Source organism: Lissotriton helveticus, chromosome 2_1 (assembly GCF_964261635.1).
Source record: "Lissotriton helveticus chromosome 2_1, aLisHel1.1, whole genome shotgun sequence".
Lineage (NCBI taxonomy): Eukaryota > Metazoa > Chordata > Amphibia > Caudata > Salamandridae > Lissotriton > Lissotriton helveticus.
Genome location: NC_136059.1, coordinates 77,795,412 through 77,814,999, shown reverse-complemented (window position 1 = coordinate 77,814,999; position 19,588 = coordinate 77,795,412). Strand labels below are relative to the sequence as shown.

Sequence of the window (19,588 nt, the reverse complement as noted above, 5' to 3'; positions counted from 1 at the left end):
GCATATGGTGATTGTAGCTATTCCTGGTAACAAAATGCTTCAAAATAGTAGTGAAAGGCAGTTTTTAGGTTTCGCCTGGCGTCCGCTGCGCAGCAGCGTTCGCGCAGGCGAAATCTTATGTTAGAAGAGTACGGGGGGCCTCTGGGTTGCTGGTCACTGCTAGAGTCAAGCTCTCTTAGCTAACGGTCATTTAAGGAAGCCAGCACACTTTTCACTCAAGTCTTTTTTCAAGTGACAGCACCAAAAAATACAAGGCCTGTACCAATGTGTATTCTCAAATACAATGCAGGAGAGGATAGTCCGTAATCTTATAAACTATCTCTTTAATTAACAATGATTGTTTACCATGAAATCTAACACAAAGCTTTAAATGTAGACAACCTTCATAACCCATGCCACAAGGGTTCCTATTTCAAAAAGGTATCCAACACGCACAGAAATTGGAAATGATCCTGGTACTAAGACACAAAAACAACAACTCTACATTTTGTGAACAAATGAACATTCAAACAAAACTGCAGAGTGGTTTTATCATGGGTGGTGGATTGCGCATTTTTAAATAACACAAAAATTAATGACAATATCTTACTACTGTGAGCTAGTACAAGGCTAACATACAGGTAAATATTTAAACAAAGCCACAAAATAACTCACAGGAAATGAATATGGTGTACCGGTGTTACCAGGGCTAAACGTTATAGATGTAAAATTAACCTATCCCACTACACATCTATGTTTTAATGAGACCCTACTGGACACAAACTATATTGAAAGACCTAGAAGACATATGCCTACAAAACATGGTACAGGCTCAGGAATTCCACTGAAGGGTCAAAAACAGTCAGGTCTATGTGTTCCTAAGGGGAATCTCAACGGCTGGGTTAAACAAACAGATGCTGCAGTATTCAGGTAACTAAGAATCAAACAGTTAATTTTTGAACAGTTCACTGATTTAGGTAGAAGTACAATCAATGATGATACGTCACCGCAGATGCAAGAGAAGAATCCTCCTCTGCACCACAGTTCTTATTTCCTCCAACCAACCTGATATCATCCTTATTGTGAATTGTTTGAGGAAAGCCTGAATTAAACTTTTGAAGGAGTAACTCTGCTCATTAGAACTCCTGCTTATTGTAGGAAGCTGGCTCTGTATACACTATACCAAAGTATGGTATAGTGTGCAGAGTCCAGTGGCCACTGTGCCTCTCGAGGCCGGGTCACCCCCTTACCCCCCCTCACCTGCTCGCCTGCTGATCCTGCCTGCCGCCTCGCCTGCAGATCCTGCCTGCCGCCTCGCCTGCAGATCCTGCCTGTCGATTCCGTCGCCCCCCAGCACCCCCGAGCGGCCCAACCACAGCTGTGCCGGCCGCTCGCCACTTTTTCCCGCCGCTGGCCCCCTGCGGCCCCGCCCACCACCGGCCCATTGGCCCTGCCGCTCGCCCAGCCCAGCAGACCCGCCCTCCCGTCCCCCTTCTTAAGGGGAGAGCCTGGTAGCCGCGGGAGTGACCACTGTGCCTCTCGAGGCCGGGTCACCCCCTTACCCCCTCACCTGCTCGCCTGCTGATCCTGCCTGGCGCCTCGCCTGCAGATCCTGCCTGCCGCCTCGCCTGCTGCTCCTGCCTGCCGATTCCGTCGCCCCCCAGCACCCCCGAGCGGCCCAACCACAGCTGTGCCGGCCGCTCGCCACTTTTTCCCGCCGCTGGCCCCCTGCGGCCCCGCCCACTACCGGCCCATTGGCCCTGCCGCTCGCCCAGCCCAGCAGACCCGCCCTCCCGTCCCCCTTCTTATGACGCCCCCTGAGCGACCGCGCGCAGCGGGAGCGCCGAAGGTGCGCCAAAGGTAAGCCCGTCCGCACCTGGACCGCGCCCAGTGCCAGGACCCCTGGCCCCCACCGACGGAAGCCGACCCGCCGGACCTACGACGCCACCGAACTCAACGCACTCAACACCGGCCGAACCCCGGGCTGCTACCGAGCCACACCGAGACGCACCCACGGATCCTTCAGCTGCCACTCCTGTAAGTTCGCCTGCAACCGGACCCACGCCACACCAGCACCCACCAAGCCGAACACTAGCACCACCCACCTGAAGTGCATCCTGATCAACACCCGCTCCGTCCACAGACACGCCGTCGAGCTCTGGAACCTGCTCGACACCACAGCCCCTGACGTCGCCTTCCTCACGGAAACCTGGATGAACGACTCCTCAGCGCCCGACATCGCCATCGCCATCCCAGAGGGTTACAAGATCACCCGAAGAGACCGCGACAACCAGACTGGAGGAGGCCTCGCCATCATCTACAGGGACACCATCCGCATCAAGACCAACACCGACGACACCCTGACAACCGCCGAACACCTGCACTTCCAGATCCACACGGACCCCAAAACCACCCTCAGAGGCACCCTGATCTACCGACCCCCGGGACCACGCACACAATTCAGCGAGGACATCGCCGACTTCGTCAGCCCGCACGCCCTCCCCTCCGCCGACTACATCCTCCTGGGGACATCAACTTCCACCTGGAGAACAACAACGACCGCAACACCATCACCCTGCTCGACAACCTCGGTCTCAAGCAGCTGGTGTCCACCCCCACCCACCTCGCCGGGGACACACTCGACGCCGTCTTCTCATCCAGCAAAGACATCACCTTCAGCCACACCAGCGGACTCCACTGGACGGACCATAGCTGCGTCCACTTCACCCTCAGAAGAACGACGATCCACCACCACCAGCAACAGGTTGCTCGAAGAAGCTGGAACAAGATCACAGCCGACCAGCTCGCCGCTTCCCTGAGCCAGCACCCTCCCGCCAGCTCAGCGAACCCCAGCCAGGCCGCTGACAACATCACGAAGTGGATCAGCAACTGCGCGGACGAACTCGCCCCACTGAGGACCCCGCCCAACAGACCCGGCAGCAAGAAGGCCCCATGGTTCACCGACGAACTCATGAATTCCAAGAAGAACTGCCGAACCCTTGAGAAAGACTGGAGAAGGGAACCAACTCCGGACAACATGACCACCCTCAAGCTTGCCACCCGGAAGCACCACCAACTGATCCGCGCCACCAAGAAAACTGCATTCAAGGACCGGCTGGACAGCAACGCGCACAACTGCAAGGAACTCTTCAACATCGTGAAAGAGCTCTCCAACCCCAACGCCGGAAACAACGACATCACCCCTTCGCAAGACCTCTGCAATTCCCTCGCCTCTTACTTCCACAACAAGATCGCGGACATACACAACAGCTTCAGCACTCAACCGACGCACGCCACGACCGAACCACCGCCCCCCACCACCACCCTCCGCGCCTGGAGCCCGATCAGCACCGAAGACACCGTCCGCATGATGAACTCCATCCACTCCGGATCTCCAACCGACCCCTGCCCTCACCACGTCTTCAACAAGGCCGACGCTGTCATCGCACCCCACCTGCGGGACATCATCAACACCTCCTTCGACACCGCCACCTTCCCGGAGAGCTGGAAGCACGCCGAACTCAGCGCTCTACTAAAGAAACCAACAGCGGACCCCACCGAACTCAAGAATTACCGCCCCATCTCGCTCCTCCCGTTTCCAGCCAAAGTCATCGAGAAGATCGTCAACAAACAGCTGGCCACCTTCCTCGAGATGAATGGATCCCTCGACCCCTCACAGTCTGGCTTCCGAGCCAACCACAGCACCGAGACCGCCCTCATCGCTGCCACTGATGACATCCGAGCCCTGATGGACAACGGAGAAACAGCGGCCCTCATCCTCCTAGACCTCTCATTGGCTTTCGACACTGTCTGCCACCGCACCCTAGTGCAGCGCCTCAGCAACGTCGGAATCCATGAGAAGGCACTGGAATGGATCATCTCCTTCCTCGACGGAAGAACACAGAGAGTCCGTCTACCACCGTACAAGTCAGAGGCCACCGGAGTCATCTGCGGCGTCCCTCAAGGATCCTCGCTGAGCCCCACCCTCTTCAACGTCTACATGAGCCCCCTCGCGGCCATCGCACGCCAACACAACCTCAACATCATCTCCTACGCCGACGACACCCAGCTGATTCTCTCCCTCACCAACGACCCCGCCACCGCCAGAGCCAACCTTCACGAAGGGATGAAAGACGTAGCCGAGTGGATGACAACCAGCCGCCTGAAACTGAACTCAGACAAGACGGAAGTCCTCATCCTGGGCTCCTCGCCCTCCGCCTGGGACGACTCCTGCTGGCCCCCCGCCCTGGGCACCGCACCCAAACCGACAGACCACACACGCAACCTGGGCTTCATCCTGGACTCCTCCCTCTCCATGACCAGACAAGTCAACGCCGTCTCCTCGTCCTGTTTCAACATCCTGCGCATGCTACGTAAGATCTTCCGGTGGATCCCCACCGAGACCAGGAAGACGGTCACGAAGGCCCTCGTCACCAGCCGTCTGGACTACGGCAACGCCCTCTACGCCGGAACCACCGCCAAGCTCCAGAAGAGACTCCAGCGTATCCAGAACGCCTCGGCGAGACTCATCCTCGACGTCCCCAGAAGAAGCCACATCTCCAGACACCTGAGAGACCTGCACTGGCTCCCGATCAACAAAAGAATCACCTTCCGGCTCCTCACCCACGCACACAAAGCCCTACACAACCAAGGCCCAGGATACCTCAACAGCCGCCTCAACTTCTACGCTCCCAAACGCCACCTTCGATCGACCAACCACGCCCTCGCCGCCGTCCCCCGCATCCGAAGAGCGACAACAGGAGGAAGGTCCTTCTCCTACCTGGCCGCCAAGACCTGGAACTCCCTTCCGACCCACCTCCGCCTGACCCAGGACCACCTCTCCTTCAGGAAGAAGCTCAAGACCTGGCTGTTCGAGCAGTAGCAGCACCCCCCCCCTAGCGCCTTGAGACCCTCCGGGTGAGTAGTGCGCTCTATAAATGTCTTTGATTGATTGATTGAGTGGCTCCCCTAAGGTAGGCAGAGGTTAAAGCAGCTAATATCTTGCTTTCTATTCGTGGTGGTGTGGGTGAGCAGTAAGGCTTTATCAGAGGGTAGTGTTAAGCATTTATTGTACACACTAGGGCAAGAAATGATATTACACACTCAAAGACTGAATTCTGACGAGTATGTTTGGTCTAAAAAAATGATTTAGTTGTATTGGATTTCTGGAACCAAGCCAGGCCTGGTACAGGTAAGTGTAATAGCACTTTGCAAGAATAATGCAGTTAAATACAGTTCGAATTCAGTTGAATGCAATTGGATTGGTTACAGGTAAGTCACTTGCTCATAAAACAGTTGGAATTACTTTTCAGTTACTACTGAGATTACTTTGTAAGTTACTTTTCAGCTTACTTTTTAAGTTACTTATTCTACTCAGTGTGATATGCCTAGTTATCACACTGGGACATTTCCTAGATAAAAAGTGAGTAAATCAGTTTGTGTAAATCTACAGTTTCTTAAGGTTTCATACAATTTTCCAATTCAACACAAAAAAAGAATTCACAGAAAAGCAGTCAATGCAATCCTATGGGAGAAAATGAAGTTATCGGTTTAACGTGAAGTACTAAGTTTTGGGGTGGTTTTCTGGGGTTAGTACAAGGGCCCCCCCCAAGGGTCAGGGATTTCACTCTCAAAGCACCCTCAGCGGCACCCGGGCAGCTGGGTGCAGAGTGCTGAAGCCAAAGGTTATCCAATGGGGTCGGGGCTTCCGTTTGGTGGCTGCTCATGGCCAGGCCACAAGGTTGAGGGAGCAAAGCTCCTGGACTTAAGCTCAGGGCAAAACGGGGTTCAAGTCAGTACCCAAGGTACACCTACAGCGGCACTAGGGTGGCAGGGTGCAGGGTGATGTTTTGGCGTCGGGTGCCCTGTACTGTCAATGGGGATTATTCTGTTTGAACAAACCCTGCAGGCTCGGGCACGAAGATCTTCTGGAGGTGACAATCGGTTGGAGAGGTAAGTTGGGATGTAGTGGGATGCCGGGACACCGCCGGTTCGGTCACCGAAGGCCATGGGGTGTAAGGTGCAGCAGTGTCTTTTAGCGTCGGATACTTCTTACTGACTACGATCGTTGTTTCCCTCTGAAAGGGGCTGCAGGCGTCAGCGGGAGACTCGAGGCATGTCAGGGATCACCAGACCCCAGGTCAGGATCGCCGGGGAGACATCCTTGTGGTGTTGGGCCACTCGAATTCAGGCTGTGGGCATCGGGTGCAGAGTGGTGCATACTTGCGGATTTGGCCGGAGCCAGAGTCTGTTGGTGAGCAAACCCGGTGCTCATGGGAGACAAAGTCTGGTTTGGGAAGACAGGGCAGGTCCTCCGGGTTCTGGGGGGCTGCTGGTTGCAGGACACACCGGGATTTCGCTGGAGCCGGTCGAGGTCGGCACCGGCCGATAGGGCTGGGTTAGCCGCTAAGTCTGTTGGTGTCCTCATCTTCCTTCAGCACAGCTCTTCAGTCCTTCTTGTCTGAAGAGGCAAGGTTCAGGGTTGCCCCTAAATACTAAATTTAGGGGCGTTTCAGGTAGGTAAAGGTTGGGACCAATGGGTCTCTTTCTTGGGATGGGTACACCCCCTATTATGCCACCCTCCAGTGGGAGGAGGGCATAAGCCTCACTCTGGTTGGCTAGGTCCCACCATCTTCAAGATGGCATGGACAGAGTTGTGCTTTGCCTCACCTCCCCCACCTGAGGGGTGGGGTTGGCAAAGGTTGGCACACCGCTAAACCAATCTTGGTTTTCCCGCCAATTCTGCCGCCCAAAGTGGGGGTCAGAACCGGTAGGGGCCAGTAGCTGGGAGCAGCAAATGGCTGGGGCAGCTCACAAAGGCGGCAAGCCTTTGAAGCTTCCCCTTCGTGGACCCTGTCCATCCTGGGGGAGGAGGCTTGGCACCTCGACCAAGGATGTGCTTTGTTTCAGGACCTCAAGAGCGGCAGGCTCTTGGCCCAGAGGTCCAGAAACATGTCTGCTGATGGCAGCTGAATCAGCCACTCAGCCAGGACACTAGAGTCAGGCCATTTTTCAGGGTATATCTCTAAGATGCCCTCTGAGTGCATTTTTAATTAAATCCCACAGTGGTATCAGTATGGGTTTAATGTGCTGAGAAGTCTGATATCAAATTTCCCAGTTTTCAGTAAAGCCATTATAAAGCTGTGGCGTTCCTAATGACAAACTCCCAGACCATATACTCTTTATGGCTGTACTGCACTTACAATGCCCAAGAATGGACTTAGGCACTGTAGGGGTACAGGGCTCATGCCACTGCACCCTCACCAATGGTATAGTGCACCCTTTTAGAGGGGTGGCTTACCTATACCAGAGGCAGTGGCTGTAGGCATGACACACAGGGATGTTTGCTATGCCGGCTCTTCACTTTTCCTGCACCAAAACATGCAGCCTGCAATGGCAGTGTGTGTGTCTGTATGTCAGGGTACAGGGCCTCTAATGGTGGCTGCAGCCCTCTGAGGCCTTCCCTGGTCACAGGGCCCATGGCACCTGTTACAAGGGACTTCTATGTTGCCAGGGTGGTGCCAATTTTGGAGTGCAAGGTACAGTTTTAAGGAAAGAAGATAGGCCCTAGGTACCTGGTTGGCAGGAGCGCATGGCACACTCAGTCAAAGTGCATCAACATTAGGCAAAAAGTGTGGGGGCAACCATGTAAAAAAAGAGGCACTTTCCTACACTTATGCACCAAATTCCTACATAATATATACATCCCCTACATCTATGATGCTAGACCAACAATTTTTTTTTTATTCCTATTTTTTCTAATTGTACTTCATTTAGAATTGAACCAAAAAATGCTCAAGAACGTTAATTATTTTGTATTTAACATGGGGGACTAAGCCTGTACACTTGACTAATGGGGCCTTCTGAGATATGCAGGCGGATTCAGAGCCTCAAGGGCAGCCTGCAGATGGTGGCGCCCTGGGCTCCAGTAGCAACTGGTGAAATGTAATAGTGGTGAGACCTAAACTTTTGTTTTGAATTGCACTCGGCGAGTGAGTAACAGGAGCAAGGTTAACTGTTTGAAAGGGAACTCAACAGAAAGCAAAAGGGCCATTTTGCAGCGCATTTTCCAAAGTAAATTTAAAAAAAAAAATGAGGCCTATAAGGATGTTCTGAAGAGGTACTCTTGAAATATTCAAAGACTCGAGAGTCTACCCCAATTAGGTTTAGAATTGATGCCAAATTAAAGATATGCGGATGGGCATAAGCAGTTCATCTGAATGATTCCATAATCAGATGATGCGACTTTCTTGAGGGATGTGTGTTTATGTAATTGGTTTTAATGGCTCTTCCTTCACAAACAGTTGTTAAGTCAAGTCTATTGTCCTTTTATAGCAAACAGCATTTTAGGTCGCATGCACAAACAAAAAAATTCAAAGTTTTTTGTTTTATACATTATAGTAAGTATATTTTCCTTCAATTAGTACAGATACTTTTTCTTTCAACCAAGACTTCATATCACACCTCTGACATTTTTAAGCTGTTAATTCACTGTGCAATGATATGTCCATCATCGTGAATAACAAATGAGAAACAGGTTTTCCTTCGACCTTGAAGTGGAAAAGATAGATTCCTTTTGACAAGTATGTTTTCGGAGGGCTTTGTTTATTTGGGGGGCTTAATATGTCATCTGTAACATTTCATTCAAAAGAAAAGAAGGCACAACGTAATTACTTTTCCTGCCCCCCTGCAGTGTGCTTTGCTAGGCTTTGAAAGGCTGGGCACCAGACAACCATGGCCTGAGATGTGTCTCCTGGGTCTCAATCAACAAGGATTGTTTTCTGTTACATCATGACCTTCGCCCAGCTGCTCACTCCTTTTCTACACATGCCTCTCACACTGGTTCTATGCAAGTCCCTCACACACCTGGTCACACTTAACACACGCCCCTCATATAATTGCTAATTCTGTCTTTAGAACTATCCCTCTGTGAACTGTCTTTACGTAGTCCCCTTAACGGCCTTCACACCCCTTTTTCATGCTGCCAAGACATGCACCAAAGCCGTGGTCACATACCGGCCTGTCCAAAGGCTCTAAACGCCTTCATCTGTATGCAACATTCTTTACACAGATGTACATTTTCTATACATCTTCTATGACCGATACTAAGGCTCACTCCATCAAAACATGCTGCAAGGTCATGCACCAGACGCATGGCTAAGTGGTTGACATGTTCACTCCATGTTAATTGCTCTTGCTGAAGTTGTGCTAAAGCAGGATTATGTTATCTCTGTGTAGAGCAGAGAGGATGACACCACTGCTGTCATCAGCTGTCACAGGGAGCCCTTTGGCCACAGATGGTTGCCTTAGAGGATTCACTCTTTGTAATCCTGTGCTCACCCTGCCCAAGGATTTACATACACATGATGTTACGGTTCTTCTGACTGCTGATGCTCGGCAAAAGCAGGGATACTCATGCTGAGGAGATACAGAGCATGCTTCCTGAAAACAGTCAATTTTGCATGTTGCTCTTTGTGAACTACACTTGACACTCAACCCGTCATGTATTGCTAATGCGGACTTTGCAAACATGAGACCGGCCTAGTTTGATGAGAAAAAAACAAGTTACTAACCATTGGCAGTGATTTCTCGGGTGGATACTATATCTTCCTGCAGATTCGTCACCTCTTGAATATTCCTCCAGGCGCCTGACTGCTTCAAACAACGTTTCGGAGGTAGCAACACAAAAAGATGACTGACGTAATACTGAACATTGTCAAACATTCACCATAACGCACAGATCTGGGTTAAATCCATAGTTTTTTGCTCACCTGCCACATGCATTGAGTCTTCACCCTGCTACCCATGGGACCAGTCCAGCTCGAACTGCCAGGCCAGGTACTCCCTGGACAGGAAATCAGCATCCTGGGACCGGTTTCGGGGTATTACTCCTCATCAGCCAGGCTAGCTTGAATTCAGTGGCCCGTTGAGTACGGTTCCCACGTCGGGGCATACCTTTGGCCACTTAGGACGAACACAGCAGACACAACAAGATGATGGATGGAAGGCAGAAGCTTTTCAACCACACGCCCCCAGTCAAGAGAGCTGGGTTGAATCCATCATTCTTTTGCTCATCATGCCACCATCGTTTGGACCCAGCCAAATGCAAATCAGTTTTGAACCTTTTTGGAGCCATTACAGGAAGGCCCAGTAGTCTAAAACTGGAAATCATTAGATAATTCTGATGTTCTAAGCCATGCGTACTGTGCACAGCTGTAGTTGTCAAACCTCTGATAACAAAATCTGCAGTGTTGAGGCCTGACTGGCAGGCCTGACCCGCAGCAGCCTGACTATCAGGAATAATGTCCATGAAGTAAAGACTGTACATTGTCAGGCAGTATCGATGCTATGAGGCTGGTGATACTCCATAAGGTGTTAATGTATTTGCCTAGGAGACATGTGGCGTTTAGTGACTTCAGGGCTAGGCCCCGAGGCAAGAACATCTTTTTGGACCACGCTTCCAACCACTTGTACACTGTCGACCGGAGTCGTAGGGAAGTTGCCAGCTGCTAATCTGGAGGTTGAAGAGGCAAACATAACCTGGAAGAGTGCTGAAAGAGAAACTCAGGGTCACCCAGTGCTGGTCTGTATCTACCGGCTATGGTTCTGTGAACAGTTGCAGTAGACGATGACTTTGCCCAGATAGCTAGGACAGGATCAAGCAGGTCTTCAATGAAAGGAAGCAGAGGTTTTGCTGAGTGGGCAGGATATGGGACCTTTTTTTAAATGATTTACTTGGTCTTTATACAGGACAGAGGTAATTCTAATGTGTGTGCTGCTTTCTGATAATGGCATGGTAGAAAGCAGAACCTAGTGGGAGCGAGTCTGAATTGTCCAGGTATTCTAACTCGGGCAAGGTGTAAAGCCCACTGGCATCAGCCAGTCTTTGAAAACCCTCAAGATCATCATGAGAAACCAGTCTCCTCCTGGTCGGAATCTGTACCAAAGAGGTGATACACAGAGTAATGTTTCTGCCTATGTTGCTGCCCCTCCAGGATGTGTTGGGTATCTAATCTCGACCGCTCAGCTGTATCAAAAGGCTGTGAAGTCAGTGGAATTTTTTTTGTTGGTATCTTTGTCGATGTTAATGGCGTTGGATCTGGGATGAGGGTTGGTGCAGTTGATGGCATCATATGTCTAAACGGGGACACTGACTGGGGCATGAAAGTGACAGAAGGCACAGAGAGAAGATCCATTAGCAAGAGTCCACAAGAGAATCCAAAAGAAACACCAGCGGGGACCACAGCCTTTCTGGAACATTGAATTCAGGTACGGTGCGGACCGGGACCATGCAGTCGAGAGAGGGCTGAGTGCCAGGCATGGAGGTGGCAGAAACGCCCGGGCTCCACAGCTGCGCGGACACAAGAAGCGCCGGCTATATAGGAGTTGGGATAATGACCAGCTCTGGCTCTGAAAAGAAGCCTGGGTAGGGACAGGGGTGTTTGAGGTGGGAAAGGAGGGGTGTTGAGAAGAACATTGTGGCGTCTTACCTCTTCTTCCAGCTACTATGTCTCCTATTTTTTTGTGCTTGTGCCAGGATGACCTGGATGTCGAAGACCCCAGTGACCTCAACCATGACTTGAGCAAGCCTCTCCGGTCATCCTTGGCTCAAGCCATCAAAAATGGTCACTAACATCTGATTCGCAGTGTCTTGACACAACCGCGTTGGCGTGATAGTTTCGCTTTTGCACTTGCTGACTGAACAAGAATCTTGTGTAGAAAACAAATTCTGTGAGAGCTCCGGATCACTTCTAAGGTGCAGAAAAGGGGAACTAATGTTCTTGGACAGTGGGTGGTTTTAGAGCTACTATGATGTCGCATGGACATCACTTATGGGGTCAATATGACTCACCGTCAAAATAGAGCTATAGAAAAAAGTTTTCCAGACCAGTACGGTGCCTGGTTAGATATTTAAGAGGTGGGGAATCTGTAAGTAGAAGTTTCCATCAGAAAGCACACGGATGACTGGGGCCTAACACCAGCTTTGTTCCAACATCTCTTGCGTAGTGCGTAGCTGAAGCAGGTATCAGTCAATTAGGAATTACTGTTTACAGTCCTAGATAAATAACTTATAAAATCTATCTGCCTACCATTATCTGGGACTGGAGACTTTAGTTCTGCAGCATTGCCACTCCATGCGCTGGTACCTGCTTGGCAAGATTACCTTTGATGTGAGAGGCACTTGGAGCAACAGAAAAGAGGCAGAGAATGGATCTCTTCACTGGTGAGTGCAGAGGCTGCTGTAGAAGTTTTGCTGGCCCAGTCATTTCAGAATTCAGGATAGGCCTGGGCCTGACCCTGCTTCATTTCCTTTCCATCCTGACTTCTGATAGATGAATGGTCCACCAGAGCTTTGTCGCCCTTGAAGTATCCTATCCTCAGAAATGCTGTGCTGCTTTTGGCCTGGACTGCATATCCATAGTTTGTGAAAGTTGGAAATGGGCTGAAATTAAAGCTCCCTGTTGCAGAGTTTTCACCAGGTATTATTAGCTTCTTTAGCGTTGCAATTACTGTTAGATATGTGCAGACAAGCTTGGTGTGGCACGAGATGAGGCACGGGAGCTCAAGTCTATTGAAATGTTCATCGGGGTTTCAGTGGTTGGGAGGTGTTGGATGCTTGTCAATGGGCTCCATACTTGGTATGCGTGAAATATGCAATAAAAGGCTAAGCGTGTGGAGGAACTTACTTGGAACATATGGTGACGAGCGGGATAAGAGCTTAAGTCTAGATTAGTGAGCGCGTTACGACTAACTGCGACATTCGTTTCAGGAGCCCACTGTGCACAAATCTGCCAGGTACAGAGGACGTTGGTCAGGTTGGAAGATGTAGCAGTGGTTTTTTTCTTGAGCTGTGCTTTGCTCTGCTTGTACCGGAGTTATAGTGAGGGAGCAACTGCTCATACAGTTATTGGCTGGTTATGTGTGACGCTTAGGTAAGGCAACGTTCCTGGACACACACTGTCAAAGACGCTCAATGTCATGTGCGTAGCGTGCGCAATGTAGTCAATGTACGGCGGCCATTTTTTTGCAGTGTGTGAGGCATTACAGCAGATTGTGGATTTCTCATCAGAGGCACGTCATTAGCATTTTGGCACCACAAGTAAAACGTGTGTGAATTATAACGCATGGTTTAGGCGATAAGGTCGAATTGTTCCTACCTGGCAAATAATTTTAACTATTGTTTCAGCTAGCAAGTACTTTTATTAAGAAATATTGCTTTGGGCTGCATACTGTTTATGTTGTGCTACATCCAGGAACATGGCCAGCACCAGCAGTGTACAACAACCAGTATATATAAAAAAAAATTACAGAATCAAGGGAACCCTGCTCGCAAGTGGAAGTATTGATAAGAGTTTTTCAAAATTATACAGTGGCTATTGATGGAGTTAATTTTACACCGGCCAGGAAACGTATATTTTATTCAATTATTTGAGATCGGAAGCACAAAATATTTTTGACAACTTACCAAAGTTGAGACCTACTGTAGTAGAATCTGGAGATGCAGGGAGGGTGAATTTCTACATTAAAGCGGTCAAACGGCTTGAAAAGCACCTTGAAGATGAACCTAGTGTGTTAAAAGGTTAACTTTTATGCTTGAAAGAGACCTACTGAAGCAGAATCTGGAGATGCAGAAATGCATGGAGAGGGAATGTCTACATTAACACTTTCGCTGCGGCGGCAATTCCGCCGCAGCGCTAGGGGAGAGGGGGGGCCACGCGGCGCTCCCATGCTCGTGACGGAACCGCTCCATCACAAGCCTCGGGCGCGCTGTGCTTGTGACGGAGCCGTTCAGTCATGGCCCCGCCCGCTCAATGGAACGTCCAGCGCAGGCGCAAAATCAGCGCCGCGCAGGAGCGCCGAGCGGCCGTGACGGAACCGCTCCGTCACCAGCACAGCGAGACCGAGGCTGGTGACGAGCGGTTCCGTCACCAGCATGGAAGGGGTTAAAGCAGTCAAACGGCTTGAAAAGCACTTTGAAGATGAACCTAGTGTTGTGTTAAAATGGTAATTTTGAGACTTCTGTTAAACAATATATGAGAGATTAAATTGTATGTTGAAAAAAAGTGCAGGAACATCTACTTTGTTGCACGGATCCCAAGTTAGAACAAATTATAAAGATACCCAGAGGGATTGAAAGATCGGTGAGATCGGTTAAGTTGATTGCTGGTAAAAGTAAAGATAGTATGGGTGTGAATGTAGTGAACAAAGCGAGACCTAAATTCAACAAAACCTTTACAAGAGTTTCTTTTAGGTGTGGGTCAAATGCACATTTAGGGAACAATGTTAATTGTCCAGCCCAAGGTAGAAAATGCACTAAGTGTAAAAAAGTTGGACATTTCGTGAGGGTTTGTAAGAGTGGTACTCCATTTAAGAACAATTGCGTACAACACGCTGATGAGCAAGATATATGTGAGGAATTTACTAAAGTTATTTTAACAGTTAAAGTCAAAGAGCACAAAAGAATTGATTCAGAGGCAAGCAAAGAGGATATTGCTTATAAGAAAGGTCATTTTTCTTCAGTCAGTATTGGTGATAAGGGGATTAAAATTATGGCGGGTTCTGGATCCCAATCAAGATGAAGTCTTAAAACACATTCAAAGTTTATTAGTGTAACAATTATTTCAAACAGACAGACATAATGGTGGTAGCTTCTGGAGATGTTGAAATGTAAACATTTGGTTTCTTGGAGGACAAGAAACATTTTGCAGGGAGAGAGATTTTGACTAAAATATATGTGGCAGTAAAAGGTAAGAACGTCATGGGCAGTGTGGATCAGGGTAGGTTAGGAATTATCTAAAGACCTGGTACCGACAACCCGGCACTGCTAACTGAGAATAAGTCAGAGAATCTGGACTACATTTTGAAAAAGTATCCCTGTGTGTTTTCTGATAGAATTGGGGAAGTGAAGGGATGTCAGCATCAGATTGTGTTGAAAGAGAATGCTATACCAGTGGCTCATAAAGTGAGGAGTGGACTGTAAAAGATGAATTAAGGGAATAGATGGCTGAGTTATGTCAAAGTAAAGTTACTGAACCAGTGAATGCAGCTGAGTGGGTTCGTGTGAATGTATTGGTTACAAAAAATAGGGAGGACAAATTAGGATGTGCGCTGATTAACTTTCTTTCAATAAGAACATTGTGGTAGAATAACATCCTTTACCTAAAATTTAGGAGCTGCTGACAAAGTTAGGAGGAGCGAAGTTTTTTTTAGCAATATAGATTTGAAAGCAGCATACCTTCAAATTATGTTGGATGAAAAATTGCAGATGTTGACAGCATTTATTACATAGTTCCGTGCGTATACATTTTTTAGACTACCATTTGTGCTAGCCTCAGTGGCTAGTGTTATTCAGAAATGTAGGTTTTGTTTATTCAAGGATGTGAGTGGAGTGCAAGCATTCCAGGACAACATTTTAGTCTATGAGATCACAGTGGAGGAACTCAACATGATCCAGGACAAGGTATTGAGTATTTTGAAGAAAGAGGTAAGACAGTAGCAAGAGAGCAGTGCACATTTCTTACGAATATGATTGAATACATAGGTCACCGGATCACCTCTGAGGGTGCCTTGCCTAAAAAAGATCTCCTCAGAGCATTACCGACCCTCAACTATAATGATGAATTTAAATTCATTGTGGTTTTTTGGATTATTATTCCAGGTTTGTAGATGGCTTTGCTATTATTATGGAACCTCTTCCAAAATGTTGTGGAAAAAGGAGAAATTTATGTGGGGTGAATTTGAGGATAAAGCGTTTCAGGGTATAAAAAACATACTAATGAATGTGCCAGACTTGAAAACGGATGTATGAGGAGTTGAAATCACTGTCAAGGTTGATGCAAGTGCAATGGCATTGGAGCGGTTTTATGTCAGACAGTGAATGGGGTGGAAGGCACCACTGCAGTTGCATCAAGGGTGCTTTTAGAAGTTGAAAGAAGGCACAGCACTGTTGAGAGGGAGGCGTTGGCGTGTGCCTGGGGCAATGAAAAATTCAAAACGTGTGGGAAACACATTTCATTTAGTGTACAGATCACACACCTTATCTTTCTGTTAGGTGGCAAAGGAATGTCAAGACGCATTTGCATTCTGTTGAAGTTAGAAGAATACCATTTTGAAGTGAGGTACATTGCAGGCTTGGCTGACTGTACGGCAGATTGTTTGTCTAATCTGCCAGTGGCGGAGGATACAGAAGAATTGGATATGTTCAAAGGTGGGTGTGTTGATGCGGGTGTACATGTTTCTAAACAGCGTCATGGTTGAATTGAGGGAAATGATTGGTCTAAAGCTTGTGAACAGGATAACTCGTTGAAGGTGTTTGTCTTTGTTGTGAAATGGTGGCCTCACGTAAACAAAAAGTGCAACGTGAACTAAAATGCTTTTTTTCAAATTGCCAATGAACTGACGACTGGGAATAATATTTTACTAAGGGGGATACCTTTGTTCCACCTTACAATATGAGGAATACCATTGTTTCACTAGCTCACACAGGTCATTTAGGTTCTACCTCAAAAAAGAAACGATTGAGACAATCCTTTCGGTGGCCAGGAATGGATAAGTGTGTGGAGGAATTTGCGGAAAGATGTGACAAGTGTTTATCGTTTAATAAACACAGGAAAATGTGTGACACTCCTATGATACCATTACCTTTGCCTGATGCACCATTGCAGAAACTGGCACTAGATTTTGCTGGGCTCATTACGTTGTTACCTGTGCATCAGAGGTACTTGATTGATTGATTGACTGATTGTGGGTTTCTAAAGCGCTAGAATCGACTCCCGAAGGAGTATCTCTGCGCTGTAGACCGCTGGGGAACCCGTCCTGGCTTTCCCAGTGAGATGGTCCCTACTGGGTATCTCCAAGGTGAAACCAGGCATCCCCGGCGCATGTGGGGGGCCGTTGTGGAGATGAGGCAAGCTAATGCCCAGAGTTGCCGAGTGTGATTCCCAGTTAGAGTAGGCACCGAGGCGAGAATTATCGAGTCCGTTGACCCTGGTCCAAGACCCTGCCGCGTCGGGAATTGAACCCTGGTCCCGGGCCGTCCTCTGCTCCCGGGTCTGCCGCCTCTAACCAGTGAGCCACACCTCTCCACTTGATTGTATTGGCAGATTACTTTTCAAAGTGGATCTGTTATGACTTTGTGGACAGTATGACAACTCGAGTGACATTAGCCGTCTTAACCAAATGTGTTTGCAGTTGAAGGGGCACCATTGGAATTGGTTACTGATAATGGTGTGCAGTTCATTTTAAGAAAGAATGGCGCGGTTTTTAAGAATTGTTTTTACTAAGCATCATATTGTGTCATTATATAGCCCTCAAGCAAATGGAGCTGTGGAGAGAGCGAACAAATTTCTAAAGGAAGGTAGTCAGACGGTTTCAACATGTGGTATTGATGTAATTTGATTTGTCAGAGAGAAAATGTAAGCATATCACAACAATTCTTTAACGGGGGTATCTCCTTTTTTTGTTGCTTAGCAGTGGATCTGCTGTTCCTAAACTAATTCCTAAATGGTTGGAGAGCAAAACAGGCAAGTTGGTTGAGGACCAAGTGGATTATGATGTCGCGAATTCTAAAGTAAGAGATGCTCAACATAAAATCAAAGCTCATCATGATGATAATAAGTGATTGTTTATTAACGAGTTACAAAGAGGTACGTGGGTTATGTTAAAAAACATGACTGGAAAAGTGAGTTTAAGTTTCGTGGTCCGAACCAGGTGGTTAAAGTTAAAAAATGTTCGGCCAACCTTCGATGGCAGGTGGTGGTCAATTAGAAATCTGGTTCCTCTGAAAGATTTTTTTAAAAAACATTGTAATAAGAAATTATATGAACCTGATGATTTGAAAGTTTATTTTTCTTTGCCTAACAAACAAACTGGTAATGAGCAACATCACATGGAATGCAATCCAACCGTGTTTCAAGAGGACTCACAAAACGATTCACAAGGTAAACAAATGAGGGGCTCTGTGTTGTCAAGGATGAAGGGATTCACCCGCTGGATCCTATCTCACGTGAATTAACTGAGGGCGAGTCAACCTTCTGCGGATCAGGTGGAGTTCAGGAATGCAATAGTTCTGAAGACGGTGCAGAATAAGTTGCAACTATAACGGGACTTATTTCTAAGAAACCAGGTTATTTGAAAGATTTTCACACCTGGAAAATGTAATTGGTACTTTTACAAAATGTTTATTAGAATTGTATATACATTATATTATAGTACATTTATTTTTTCCTGATGTTTGTTATAAAAGGAGGAGATGTAGAGTTGTTGCCAGATATTATCCTATTTGGAGTTACAATTACTGTTTGATAGTGGGGGTTCTGTGGTTGGGAGACAGAGGAGGCGAGTTGGGAGGTGTCGGATGCTTGTCAATGGCCTCCATACTTTGTATACCTGAGATAGACAATAAAAGCGAATAAAAGGCTGAGCGTGTGGAGGAACTTACCTGGAACACTCCCCTCACACATTTGTAATCGATGAGCACCCTCGAGCAGTGACATGCGCACTTACCTTCTCTGAAGTGCAGCCCTTGGAAATGAAATGAGTCCAAATTAAAGAACTTGAATCTGGTCTGGTCGGTTCCACTGCTGGTGCTCCACATCACTCCTCTCTCTGTGTGCTGGTGCAGCGACACCCCCCATGCACCAGCATCACTTCTAAACTTTACATGTTAAATGCAGCACATCAGAAATGCAGGGTTTTGCACTAACTGGGTCCTTGGCACCAGTCGAAGAGGAATCTCTGCCAAAAGTGGTGGAGCTAAAGCATCTATCACTGAAGATCTCACACCAACAGAAGGGGTCTCAAGGCTCAGCACACCTCAGAGGCAGGAGGTATGGACCTTCGAGGTGAGTTACAAGCCTAAGGCTTCGTTGATCAGTAGCATCATTGATTCTGCAACACGAATGCCACACAACTCAGTAGCGTAATGTCACAAAACGTAGCAAACAATCGCTCTGAATGATTCGTGAGACTGCTTTTCATTGGTTTTTATTTATTTTTACATTTTCTGACGTATGATGATAATAAACAATAATAATGGGTTCACTTTGAAAATGTTTCCATCTATAACTTTAAACAAAAAATTCTTCCACCTTACTTCTCTTTTCTTGATATAAATGGCATACATCTGTTTTCTATAGCAGTCTGGGGCCAGCTTGAGTGGAGAAGAACAGTGCAGCAGACGAACAGATCAATAAAAACAGAGTTGGCTTTAAACATCAGTAAGAAGCAAATGACTGAAATCTGAGGCCCTCTGTCCACCGATCTCGTGAAGGGGGAAGCAGAACTATCTGTTCAGACGCCAAGATATGTGTTATAACCCCACGGTATTACCTACGCAAGGGTTGAGAAGCAGCATGATTTGTGGAACAACACTGCCATCTAGTGGCAGCTTCGTTGTACTTTAGGTTGAAGCTTTCGACAATTTAATTCCTTCTTGTGAATGAAGATTATGCAAATCCCCTTAACGGCGAAGCACCGTAATTAGTTTGCTTGTAATTAGGTTGTGGTCTCGCTGCGCCGGTTACTCAGCGTGAAGGCTCGAGAGTAACGTTTACTGCCACACAAATCAAGTACAAGTGGTGTAGCTTGCTTGACTCCAATTACCCTCTGA

General features: G+C 47.8%; 1 protein-coding gene and 1 long non-coding RNA gene across 4 annotated transcripts in view; one reads left to right on the top strand and one right to left on the bottom strand.

The window, feature by feature from the left end:
- The window catches only part of LOC144817728 (uncharacterized), an 891,613-nt gene extending 873,222 nt beyond the window's left edge, over positions 1 to 18,391 (top strand). For both annotated transcript variants that reach the window (XR_013606961.1, XR_013606962.1), the window contains one exon: positions 17,449 to 18,391. This is a non-coding gene — a long non-coding RNA (uncharacterized LOC144817728). The remainder of the gene's footprint in view (positions 1 to 17,448) is intronic.
- EXOC6B (exocyst complex component 6B) overlaps positions 1 to 19,588 on the bottom strand; it is a 1,580,787-nt gene that overhangs the window by 1,448,401 nt on the left and 112,798 nt on the right. The gene's annotated exons all lie outside the window — the stretch shown is intronic.